Source organism: Rhinatrema bivittatum, chromosome 2 (genome assembly GCF_901001135.1).
Source record: "Rhinatrema bivittatum chromosome 2, aRhiBiv1.1, whole genome shotgun sequence".
NCBI classification, from domain to species: Eukaryota; Metazoa; Chordata; class Amphibia; order Gymnophiona; family Rhinatrematidae; genus Rhinatrema; species Rhinatrema bivittatum.
In genome coordinates this window covers 530,434,574-530,446,739 of record NC_042616.1, presented here as the reverse complement: position 1 = coordinate 530,446,739, position 12,166 = coordinate 530,434,574, and the positions used below count along the sequence as shown (strand labels likewise).

At 42.7% G+C, this 12,166-nt stretch overlaps 1 protein-coding gene across 6 annotated transcripts in view; it reads left to right on the top strand.

The window, feature by feature from the left end:
- NFATC1 (nuclear factor of activated T cells 1) overlaps positions 1–12,166 on the top strand; it is a 359,353-nt gene that overhangs the window by 71,686 nt on the left and 275,501 nt on the right. The window lies entirely within an intron of this gene.

Below are 12,166 nucleotides of genomic sequence, written 5' to 3'. Positions count from 1 at the left end.
CTTTATTCTGCTGTGGTAAGGCCCACTTATTTAATAAAGGACTCGACTGTTTTAAAAGTGCATGGGTTTTTCCAGGCACCAAACCAAAGGGGGGGGCAGGAAAATACCCACTGTCCCTGAACGTAATCCGCTTTGCCACTGACCAGTCGCAAAAGACGGAATATAAATCAAAATCTAAATTAAGTGCATGGAGATCGTTTTTTTAATTTAATTTTTTTTAAAATGGTAAACTTTTTTTTAAACAATAAACTCATGGCATCCAATAGTAATATGTAACTTAAATATCCTATGAAAAAAGTTGCGTCCTAATACAGTTCAGTGAAAAGTTACTTATTTCATAATCCAATGAAGTCCTTTGGAAATGAGACATCTGTGAAAGAAATAGATTAGTTTGCCAAGAGACGATCCTCTTCTTGCGTCACAAGTTTTTTGAACAGGACACTGCTGTATTAGAAATGGGAAATGGAGAACTCATTTCTTCAGACTGTTGACGGCTTTTGTTCTGTTGCTTACAACTTGTTTGACCTCTTTCTATAAATCTTAACCAGACTTTAGGAATTTGTGTAGTGAAGTGGGAGCAAGGGGAGAAAAGTTTAATGGGTTGAAACATTGGTTGGCATGCTGCTTTTTAAACCCCATCGCTGCCACTCGATGACTGCAAATAATAAAAATAACATACTGAAGAAAATTATGTATACCAACCTAAGGAAGAAGAGGTGTGAGTAGTATCAGTATCTTGCTTGATCTTGAAACTTCTGACCAAAATACTGGTGCTCCCCATAGTGAGTGACCCATTTGGATGATGCAGGATTGGCATCTGCCTAGACAAAAGGGAATTTCTTTCCATTTTGTGTGAATGGGAAATGTGCTTTGTGTTTGATAGTTACTACAAAGTGCAATAATCGTGTGGTTTTTGTTAGCAACTCATCTGTAACCACACTGAATTTTTCAGAGAAAACCCCCCCACCTTCTAATATGTAATCATAATACTATTTTTTTGCTGCATTTTCTAATATCTTACCCCGTTTTGCTCAAAACAGTGGTGTATCCAAGTTTTATACAAAAACTACACTTCTCTTAAGGGCTGCACTCAGCATGGCTCCACGTTCCGTAATAACTGCTTCAGGAGTGCAAACTCCCTGCAGTGATATCAGTCAGCGTCCCTTTTCATGTAGTCCTTCCGCCAGCTTGAAACTAAAAGCAAATGCAGAGATTTAAATGTTTGCTCCTCCTCAGATGCAATCAATAACAATTCAACTTTTAAATAAATTATATTAATGAATTCCAATCAAGTTCCTTGATCAACCCAAAGGGTTGCAACGTCTTCAATATATAAATCCATAATTTTTATATTTAGGATAGATTGTACATCTCCAGTGTAAAATAATTACTGATCTATCACAGTCCACATTAGCTGGTCAAAGTTTTATGACAAAACGGAGTACAACAAGTTACTATCGATGCCTCATGTTGCTAAGTTTTCAAACCGCCTTGATGTTCTGTCAGTCTCGTTTTAATTTGGCGTTTAGTGCACCCAACATCATATTAAAGGTGGAGCGACTAAAGGATGCAGATTGCTGACTCTCTCATTATACAGAGTTTGTACTCTTGAAGTAGTTATTACAAAATGTGGAGCCATGATGAATGCAGCCCTTAAGATAGGTGTTAAATTTTTGTACAAAATTTGGAGATACCAATCTTTTGAACACGTCAGGGTAAATTATTAGAAAAAGCATCAAAAAGGAACTAGGATTAGATATTGAAAAGTAGGATTTCTTTTTCCATATTCCTCAAAAATATTGAGTACTGTTGAATTAAGCTGGTGGTTTTGATTTTTATTGAATGTTACTGGCTTTATGGGAATTTATGTTTTGACCAAATGTAACCACAACATTTATATAATTAAGACCACAGAGCAGAATAGTTATCAAATACCAGTAACTTTATTATAAAACATACAATGTATATTCTTTAGGTAACCCTATCTAAGATATAGATCTGGAAACAAAAGAAAAGTGACAAAGTATAATTGTATACAATTACCAGATTCAGCTGGTCAGCCTGAGTCCATCTACTCTCCCTTCCTAGTGTACTGACGGAGGGCACTAGTTGAGTAATTTCTATGGCTCCTACTCCGTGTACCCCCTCTATATACTGGATTCTCCTTCTCCATCCAAGGTGACAGAGCAGACTACTCTGCTCTCTCTTGAGCTAAAATGTCAATCCTTCTTCCCTGTAGCCTGTCAAAAGATAAGGATGTGTGCGCACCATTGTTTACAGGCTAACCTAAATCACTCTAATCAAAGAATCTGGTTTTTTCCCTATTGTCCAGCCTGCAGATTATTTGCACAACTCTGGAGACCAGTTCTTGTATTGTTTTTGGTGTGAGGATGTATTGTCCTGCTTGCTGTGTTTCATCACAGCATACATACAAACTGCAACAGGTTACACAGTTTGTTTCTGCAGAAAAAAAAGGCACATTGGAGGGAGGGAGTAGTTGTTTGTTTTTCTTTTGTCTACTCTATTTTATTAAGACTTTGTAATATAAAAAATCTAGTTGTGCCTTTTTGGAAAATCTTATGAGTCATTTAATATGGTTCTACAATACAATATACTTTTCTCTAATCTAGCTGCATGCATCTATTTATATTGCTGTTATTTCTTATATGTAGTTTAAACATTTTTCTTTTAGCTATGGATAAAGATAGCCAGTACATTTTGAAAATGCATAAAAGTAAAATAGAAATGTTGACATGGATGCAGTGAGGGTATGGGAATACAGTTCTGCAAGTAACAATTGGAGAATACTCTTCCAAGCCCAATAATGAATTTTTATTTGTATTCAGCACTTCAAAATAGATTATATTCAGGTACTGTAGGTATTTCCCTGTTTCCAGAGGGCTTACATTCTTTCGCCTAGATTCATCATTTTGCTGTAATTATAGGAAGCATAACACCCGTGATAAAGGTGGTGTGGGCTTGGCAAATGTTCCAGTACCTGCATCGCATAGGTGTTATCGCTAAATGCGAAACCAGCCGCAAATGTGTTTACCGCATTTTGAGAGAGTGTCAATAAAGACCAATAGGTCACTTTAGTATTTATACCCCTGTAATAGGGGGAACTTTTACGTCAGGATGGGGGATTGGGGTAGGCTTAGGGGGCACTTTTACATGCACAGTCAGAGGTACGACCTGCCAAGGATAGCTTGATAGCTTCAATCATGCTAGGCCGAGAGTACATTGTACAGATCTACTTCTTTGTTCCCTTTCAGCAAGCCAAATGACACAAAATGTTCACTGACGTATTCTTCGCAGGTCGTACCTCTGTGCAAAGTGACCTGTTGGTCTTGGTGACTAGCATTTAGTTTCACTTCAAGCAAAAGATTCTGTTTAAGTTCACCTTAACTTCATGGCTGAACGTGGACAACAATGTCACACTCGCAGTTCAGTATCCAAGTACAGCTCAGAGGCATTTTCAACCCAAGCAATAAAGTATGCAGCCTGGAATTTGATATCCTCAGGGTTTCTGGACCAAAATATACTTCAATATTTTAGTAATCTACTTCACAAAAGTCAATGATGCACAAAACCTTATAGACTGTGTAAATCTGTGTAGGCCAGAACAGTCTCCCCCACAGATTTTCCTAAATATTTTCTTGCTGCATGAGGAAAATACCATAAGCCAAATGTCCTCCAGATATGCAGTCAGTTATGCCACCCAGGAACTGAGCAGAAATGAGGCTGATTCCCGCCCCTCCTTCCCGCAGTAAATTGGATTCACTTTTTTTTTCCTGACTTGGTAGATTCCTTCTGCTCCCTTATTCTGATAACTCGATGGGGATAAGGTTTAGCACCATGAGCCTTCAATTGCAATTACCTGGGGATTCACTCTCCCATGCATCCCCCCCCCCCTTGCCCAATATATATCTAGGGACCGATGCAATATTTGTGCATAGAAAACGGGCGCTCAACACTGAGAGCCCGTTTTCCAAAAGCACCCCCAGCCATCTCTCCTGAGCATGTAATGCAATATTTAAATGAGGGGTCTTGCTAAAAAGGAGGCACTATGGAAAATTGTGCATCCCTAATGCCACCTCAGCATTGGGTGCACAGGAGAAATGGCTGTCTGTGCAGGTTGGGAAAACAGACGCTCATATTGAGCGTCTGTTTTCTCCCGCTACCGGCACAATACACACGGCCTGGATCATGTATCTTGAGCATTCATATTGGGCACCCAGAATTATTATTTTACCGGAATCTGCTTTCTGTGGTTTCTCTTGCTTAGTATTGTGATGATACTAATGGGAGGAATTGCAGAAGGCAGGATTTTTTTTGTTTTTATCAGTGAGCCTCTGAGCGTGGCATACCCTTTATGCAAGCCTTGGGCTGGTGTGCAATGGGCGGCATTGGCTGAGTGGAACATTTTTTTGCACCGTGGGTATTAGCTAATAGCCTCATCTACTTGGAATTTATGTGATGAAATGTATTAGCTACAGGGGTGGTTTGGACACGTTAATCCTCGTATTGCATCGGGGGTTATGGACACACATCCAAATTGCACGTCCAGTTGCATGTTAAGCCATGCGCTAGCCACAGCGCATGGTATTGCATGGGGCCCCTAGTTTGGTCATTGCAATAACAGTCCTGGGTCGGGGGCTGCTCACCCTTTCAGAAGCCTGCAGTGATGGGCCCTGAAGCCAGCCACTTGCCGTCAACCCTTAAACAGTGACTGACTCCCTCCCCGAGGACACTGTGGACATTGCTGCCACAGCATTACCCAGGTCCAGCCAATGTGGGAACCAAAAGACTTAGGTTCAGGGATCATACCAGAGACCACCTTTATGAGTCATCAGCTCAGCTAGGATTGAAATTCTAATAAGATATGTAATGAGCTTGCCAAAGCTGTCCATATGGTAGATATCTAAAATTGTATATCGGATATCGCTAAGACAGTATTGAATAAAAAGTTAGAGGCTTAAGTTGCTTGTGTACACAGATACCATTCCACCTGAAATAGGACTTTAAACAAAAAAAACCAAAAAACAAATGGACCTAGATGTAAAGGTGATCTAATCTGCTCATTTACTTTTCTGCTGCAGTAATAAAAACGGGTAGGAGGCCTGCTGTATCATTTCTCCACAGATAAGAATCCTTAGTAAATGTGAACCGGTTGTTTACTGTTTTTCAAAAAGTACAAAGGTTAGGGGACACACAATAAAGTTACTAGGTGATACATTTAAAACAAATAGGAGAAAATTATTTTTTACTCCATGCATAGTTAAGCTCTGGAATTTGTTTCTGGAGGATGTGGTGAAAGCTGTTAGTGTAGCTGGGTTTGAAAAAGGTTTGCACAAGTTCCTGCAAGAAAAGTCCATAAGCCATTATTAAGGTGGACTTGGGGAAATCCCTGGTAGGCATGCGCGTTTGTTTAAAGCAAAAATGCAAAACACGATAAGGCTAATTTGTTTCATTCGGAGGGGGCCCCAAGGGCCCAAATGAAACTAATCTTATTTGTTTTGTTTTAAATAAATGCATCGGACCTAGGTCTAGGCCTGAAGCCAGAGCCTCACCCAGGACATAGGCCAAGGCCCAGATCAGGGGATCTCAGTAAAGGTGATGCCAGGGCTCGGGCAAGACCCCTGAAAATTAAAACAAAAAAACCCCCAAACTTACCTGATATGGTATCTGTGTCAAGTCAGGGCCTGAGGCCGGGGCCTTGGCCCAGGCCAGATGGTGTGACCCTACCTGGAGGCTGGGGCCTGATGTTGCGATCTAGCCTGGAGGCCGGATCCCAATGCCTGGGCCTCAGCCTAGGCCAGGCTCTGAGCCCAGGCCCAAAGACCTGACCCAGAGGCCATGTCCTGATATCTAGGCTGGACCCTGAGCCCTGGCCATCCCGGTAGATATCCCTATGCTATTTCTCCCAGGGATTAGGGATGTGCAGGGGAAAACCCCTGTTTTCCCCATGAATTTTGGTTCGTAGATTGCTTGATTCGTTTGATTTGTGTGAAAAAAAATGAATCAAGCAATTAAAAAAAAAACAAACAAACTCAAAGTGGGCTAAAAAAAAAAGGGCCTCCCCCCCCCCCCCCAAGGGCCCCCTCTTACCAGGTCTGGTGGGGATCTGCTGGCAATGATTAGGCCGAAGCCTCGGACTTGCTGAGGCCACAGTAGGTCACCTTGGCCTGCTCAAGACTGACACCTCTGCCTAAGCCGGAGCCCAAACCCAGGCCTGATGCTGCCTCCTGGCCTCGATCCAGACCCAGGCTCAACACCGTGACCCAATCCCAGTGGACGTCGTCATTTGCCATTGAAGAGGCAAAGAGAGAAGACTATGGACAGCGGAGCTTCGAGGCCTGGGTCTGACCCTGAGCCGAGGCCCAGGCTTTGGGACCCGCCCCTCCATGCCAGGTTGCAACATTGGGCTTAGGTCTGGCTTTAGGTCTAGGCCCCAGCATCTGGTTGAGGCATTGGGCCTGGGCTTAGAACCTGCACTCCGAGCTAGGCTGTGGCTTAGGCAGAGGCCGCTGTGACCTACAGTGGCCTCGGCCTACACAATTCCGAGGCTTTGGCTCTGTCACTGCCAGTGGATCCCTACTGGACTGGATAAGTGGGGGCCCAGGGGATCCTGGCCCTGGCAATTTTCTGAGGGTGGGGTGGGAGGGAGGCCTAGTCTTATCTTATTATTATTATTTTTAAATTGTTTGATTCATGTTTTTTCATACGAATCAAACGAATCAAGCAATCCATGAACCAAAATTTGTGAGGAAAAACCTCCAAAAATGAACCAAAAAATGAAAACAATTCCCCCCCCCCCCCCCCCCCCCCCCCGCACATCCCTAATCCCTAGGATAAGCAGAATGGGATCCCACTGTTGGAAACAGGATGCTGGGCTTGATGGACTTTTGGTCTGACCCAGTATGGCAACTTTTAAAAATGTTTTTTGTAAATGTTCTCATGTTTTTTATCCCATGCTTTGTTTTGAACTCTGATAGTTTTTGCCTCCATCGCAATTCTGAGAAGCTCTTAATTTTAACTACTACCTTTTGTGAAAAAATATTTTCTCTTGTTCTATTTATCCTCATGGTTTCATATTGTGAAACCTTCTCTAGATCATCTTCTCCACTAAGAAATGTCTGTTTGTGTGGACAATAATTTTAGGTATTTTAATGTCTTGTATCCCCCTCTTTCCTTCCTTTCCTTTTGGATAAACACATTTAGGTCCTCCTGACTCATTTGTTGGATCTTATGGGCCAGAGTGTGTACCATTTTGGTAGCCTTTCCTTGGACTTCCTCAACTAGGTCTTTCTTTTTGGAGATGCGGCTTCCAGAACTACATATAGTTTTGTGGATGAGATCTCACCAGTGACATTCTCAGAGGTGTTATCACTTTTTTTCCCACTGTTAATTCTGTGCCCTCAGCATCCTGGCATCCTTCCGGCTCTTGCCACTACCTTGTCGCACTGCTTTACAACCTCGACATCAGTAGATACGATTATCCTGATATCTCTATGCTGTTTGCACATCAGGCTCTCATCTCCGATCACGTACTGCTCTCAGAGTTTTGTATCTTAAATGCATGACAGTCGACTATTTTTTGTGTTAAAACATAGTTACCAAATCAACAGTTCTTCAGGTCTACACAGATTATTCTTTACCTTTTCTTACCTTTCTATACTCCATCAGGAGTTTCCTGACTTTATTATTCCTTCTGACCTCCCTCCAATAAAACTTATGAAAATATTGAACAGAATTGGACCTAGAACTGATCCCTGAGGCACTCCAATAGTAGTTCTCCGCCCCACCCCGGCCAGTTCTTGGAATATATACCATTTCCTCCTTCCTCCTGTCTAGCATGTAACTAGTTTCTAACCCAGTAAACAATTTTAGAATCCTTGCATAGTCTGCTTGGCTTGTGTGTGTGAGCCTCCTGTGTGGATCACTGTCAAAAGCTTATTCTAGATTCCTTACTCATCCATGATTCAATTGTTTGGCTATCCAGTGCAAAGAAATTGATTGGAATTGTTGGACCTGAGTTTCCAGTGGTGAAACCATATGGTCTTAGATCCAGTAGTTCTGAACCTTATCTCTTACTTCAGTGGTTAGTCCATTAATTTACCCATCATGGCAGTAAGCATCACTGGTCTCTAGTTACCAGCTTTCTCCCTGCTCCCAGTTTAAAGAAGAGAGAGAACGTTTGTCCATCTCTGGAACCACTTGTGTGCTCTGAAAGCTGATTAAACAGAATTTTCAGTGGAGCTGCCAGATCCTTTTAGTATCCTAGGATATAGCCCATTTGGCCCCATTGCCTTGTCCACTTTCATTTTTTGTACTTTGATGCGTATCCTCTCCCTTTTTCTAAATAGTGTGGTATCTATCTACCCCTGCTACAATGTGTCTTCCTGCCAGCTATCTGATTCTACTCTTAACACCTTCTTTAAACACTGGCCAGCATTTCTGCTTTTTCCATGTCTCCCTTCATCCATGCCTCCTTTTCACCCCTGTCTTACAATACCACCTCCTGCATGTCATCCTTTCATAAACACAACTAAAAAATAGGTCTGATTTGTATTTGCTTTTCTTAAACCCCATGTCCCTTGAGTTCCATGTAGTATGGTTTCCAGTATTGTGACGTTGGCTGACCTTTCTGTTCTCTCCAGGTGAGGTTATTGGGGAAACCTTCATGCAGTGGGCATTTCTTGCCGATGCTACCACCCTTCTGTCTTAGGTTATTGAGCATGTAAGGGTCTCCATGCATGCTTGGGAGGCTGCTGGGAGCAGCGAGTAGGGGATGTTTGAACACTTTGGGGAGCAGAAGCTCCTGGGTACAATGAAGAGGTTAGTGATGGCTTTTCACTAAACCTCACCGAAGATAAGAGAGATTGACAAATAAATCATACTTGTAACACTATTGAGGTGCTCATTTAAAAAGATCTGAGTTTGATAAGCCCTGGCATCGGCCTCAACCCTGCAGATAAGCGATTGATGGCAAAATAGTCGCCTTCTCAGCAAGCCCTAGTCAGACAAGAAGTTTGCAAAAGTTTACCAGTGTGGACTTTGTGACAGGTATCAAAACGGGAGAAAGTGTTTTCCAAAGTTGAGGGGAGGAAAAAAAGTTGCAACAAAATGTGCTCCTGCTTTTCAGCAGTGGTAAACTTTGAGTGCTGAAAAGCAGAGGCAGGGTTTGGGATATATATAGTAAAGAACTGTAGCCTCTCTTGGTTTTGATCCAGGAAAGCAGGGGGTCACACAGGGTCCTGTGGCTTAAGCCCACTCCATGTCCCAAGGCTCTGGGGATTGGATGCTTCTGGGGCAGGATACTCCCAAGTTTCAGGGGAGTCTCTCTCTCTCTCTCTCTTTGTCCTTTTCCTGGGTATATATGTTGGAAGTGATTTTCAGATAGGCAGAATGCTTGGGTTGGATGTTCCAAAACAAACTTTTACTGCATCAGATCTTCAGGAATACTTTGCCAATATACACGCTTGTGATTGAGGCAGCCAGTTATCTCTCTTCTCCAAACTTATTTTTGTCTGTACAGGTGTCCCTCAGTATTTGGGATCCTAGAGATGTCATGGAAGAACAGGAATCCCAGGTGGGGCGGGATGTCCTGGGTGTGTTGGAATTCCCTTCCCAAAAATATCTGCGTTATAGTTCTCAAAACAACCCAAATCCCTCAATGTCTCTCTTCCCAGGGTGAAGTCTCGGGGGGGGGGGGGGAAGGTTCCAGATGAACAAAAAGTTCTTGCTCACAATTCTCCTTTCTAGATGTAAACTTATTCTCCACTCAGTGGGGAAGACTCCTTTCTTCTGGGTAGGGGGAGTGGTGGCAATTGCCACATTCCACCCCCACACCACCAGATCAAAATGCCAAATCTTCACACACAGGCAGAAGCCCACCGGCTCTGTTCATAGGTTATAAGAGTACAGCAGCGCATTCTGTACTCCTGGTATTTCCCCATTGTCCCCTCCCTGAGCCAAGGACCAAGAATTTCACTGGAATATTTCCGAAAAGATCTCCAAAAATCTCTGAACGTAAAACCTGGGAGAGCCTTACTAGTCAGCTTGTGTACCAGCAAAGTAACTGTTCCCGTCCTATTCAGTGCAAAACATAAAGATTGAGGCCTAGCACAACAAAAACAGCGGAAAACCCAATTTGGACAAAACGGCTCCTTCTCTAACTGCCAACTCAAAATGCCACGCAGATCAATGGTGCAGTCTGGCCTTGCTCAAGCTGGAGCCTACCACTGTAGCCACCATAAAGGAGCACTAGGTAGTGGTTTGCTCCACTTCCACACTTGCTACCCGGGCCATTTAGTGGAGACCCATAGGGTCTGTACAGAACGTTAGACTAACTGCTGACTTGATCCTTTGATTGAAGTATTAAAATTAAAGTGCACCTAAAAGGCATTCATTTTGTTGGCTGTTTGTGGTATCTTCTAAACGACAGTCGCATGTTTCAATTTGAATTCTTTTTTTTTTTGTACCAGCAGTATTGTTTTAGTGGTGAATGATCCCTTTTATTTGATGATAGTCATATTAAAAGAAAAAAAAAATGCCCAGGCAACCTTTTATTTCATCGCAGGATTCTCTTAAAAATTTCAGCAAAGCTGGCCAGGTAGTCGGTCAGGCTTGTGATTTTTATTACAGAATATTTTCTGAAAGTCTTGTGTTTAATTGTGGAGGACTGCTTTGTACTCCGTGTTTGACACACTAATCTGCTGGTCAGCCCTGTTGGAGAGGTTTGGACCCCTAATACAGCACAGCAGGATGTGAGAAATCAGTTTAAGATCTGAGGTTCGATTAAGCGTGAGGCACCTGGCGAACACACCCACTCTTTGTTACCTGTCTGTTCCTTCATCAAGTCACCTCCCGTAGCTCTGGTTTTACCAGAATTGAATGCAGTATTGTCCTGGCTGCTTTGGAGCGATCTGCACTGTGCTGCCAGGGGAAGGGAGGGAAAGCCAGCGTAGAACAGGCTGACAGAATACATGCCCCAGAATAAGAATGGCGTCCTTCCATGCATGAGTCGGAGGAAGACACACATCCTGAATACAAGTGTGGAATTCTTAATTGTAGGAAAGGTAAGCTCCCAATGAAATAAACTGGACACAGACCTTATTAAAGGCCAGCTGATGTGTTCTGCAGTCTGATTTATGTACTAGGCTGACAGCAAGTTTTATGGATTATCCTTAATTACCTTCACTGCAATGCATGTGATCATGGAGGACAGCAGCATTAATGCACCTCAGAGGAAGCCTGCAAATAGTGCAAGCAACAGCATGCGCCACCCTCCGTCTCTGCCAGCTCACACTGTGTATAGCGTTGCCCCAGGGGGCCTCGGTGGAGAACCAGAGATTCTGGGCTCCCAAGGATGGAGGTATAGAGAGTGGGGCTGCTGCATTGTGCTAGAAAGTACTTAGTCTGAGGTATCTATAGTTAACCTCGCAAGCCACTCTGTAATTCAGTTAAACACCGCATGGAAGAGAAACTGATTAATAAGCGATGAAGAAGAATTCTTTTGAAAGCCCTTTCATTTCTTGTAGTGAATTTAAGGAATGCCAATAATTCTCTGTCATGCCAGTGGAAAACAAAGGTAAGCATTTGTCTTTTGGAGTGAGTATCTTTTTTTTCTTTCCCCGATAGGAAGGATACCATGTTCAGACATGCACTTTACATGAAATCTTTGACACTAGCTTGAGAACTCGGGGGTGTGAAGAAACCGAAGATTTCATTTAGCGTTGTCGATTTGCCAAAGACTTATTTCACTTTATCCTGTTTGTTTTCCTTTAGCAGAGATTGCATTTATTGTTACATGATTAAATTACAGAGTGCGCCTTTGTTCAGCATCTTTGTTGGTGACATCCTTAAAAGCAAATGCCACCCTGTGTCATCCAGATGGGAATATAATCTCTTGTGTGGGTGAAGTACTTAAGCCCTGGCAAAACACCTGTTAGCCAGGCTGTGACTATTAGCACAATTCCTGGTGCAACTATTCCCCCAGCCAGAAGGAAAGAATACATTTTACAGCTCCAGTTTAGATAGCTGACACCTTTTGCTTAAATCTGAGCTGCACCTTTTGACATCTGCACTATTAAACCTTAAGTAAAACTAGCAGAGAAATACAAATAATCAATGAACAGCATTTTGAGGCAGTGAAACACATGGC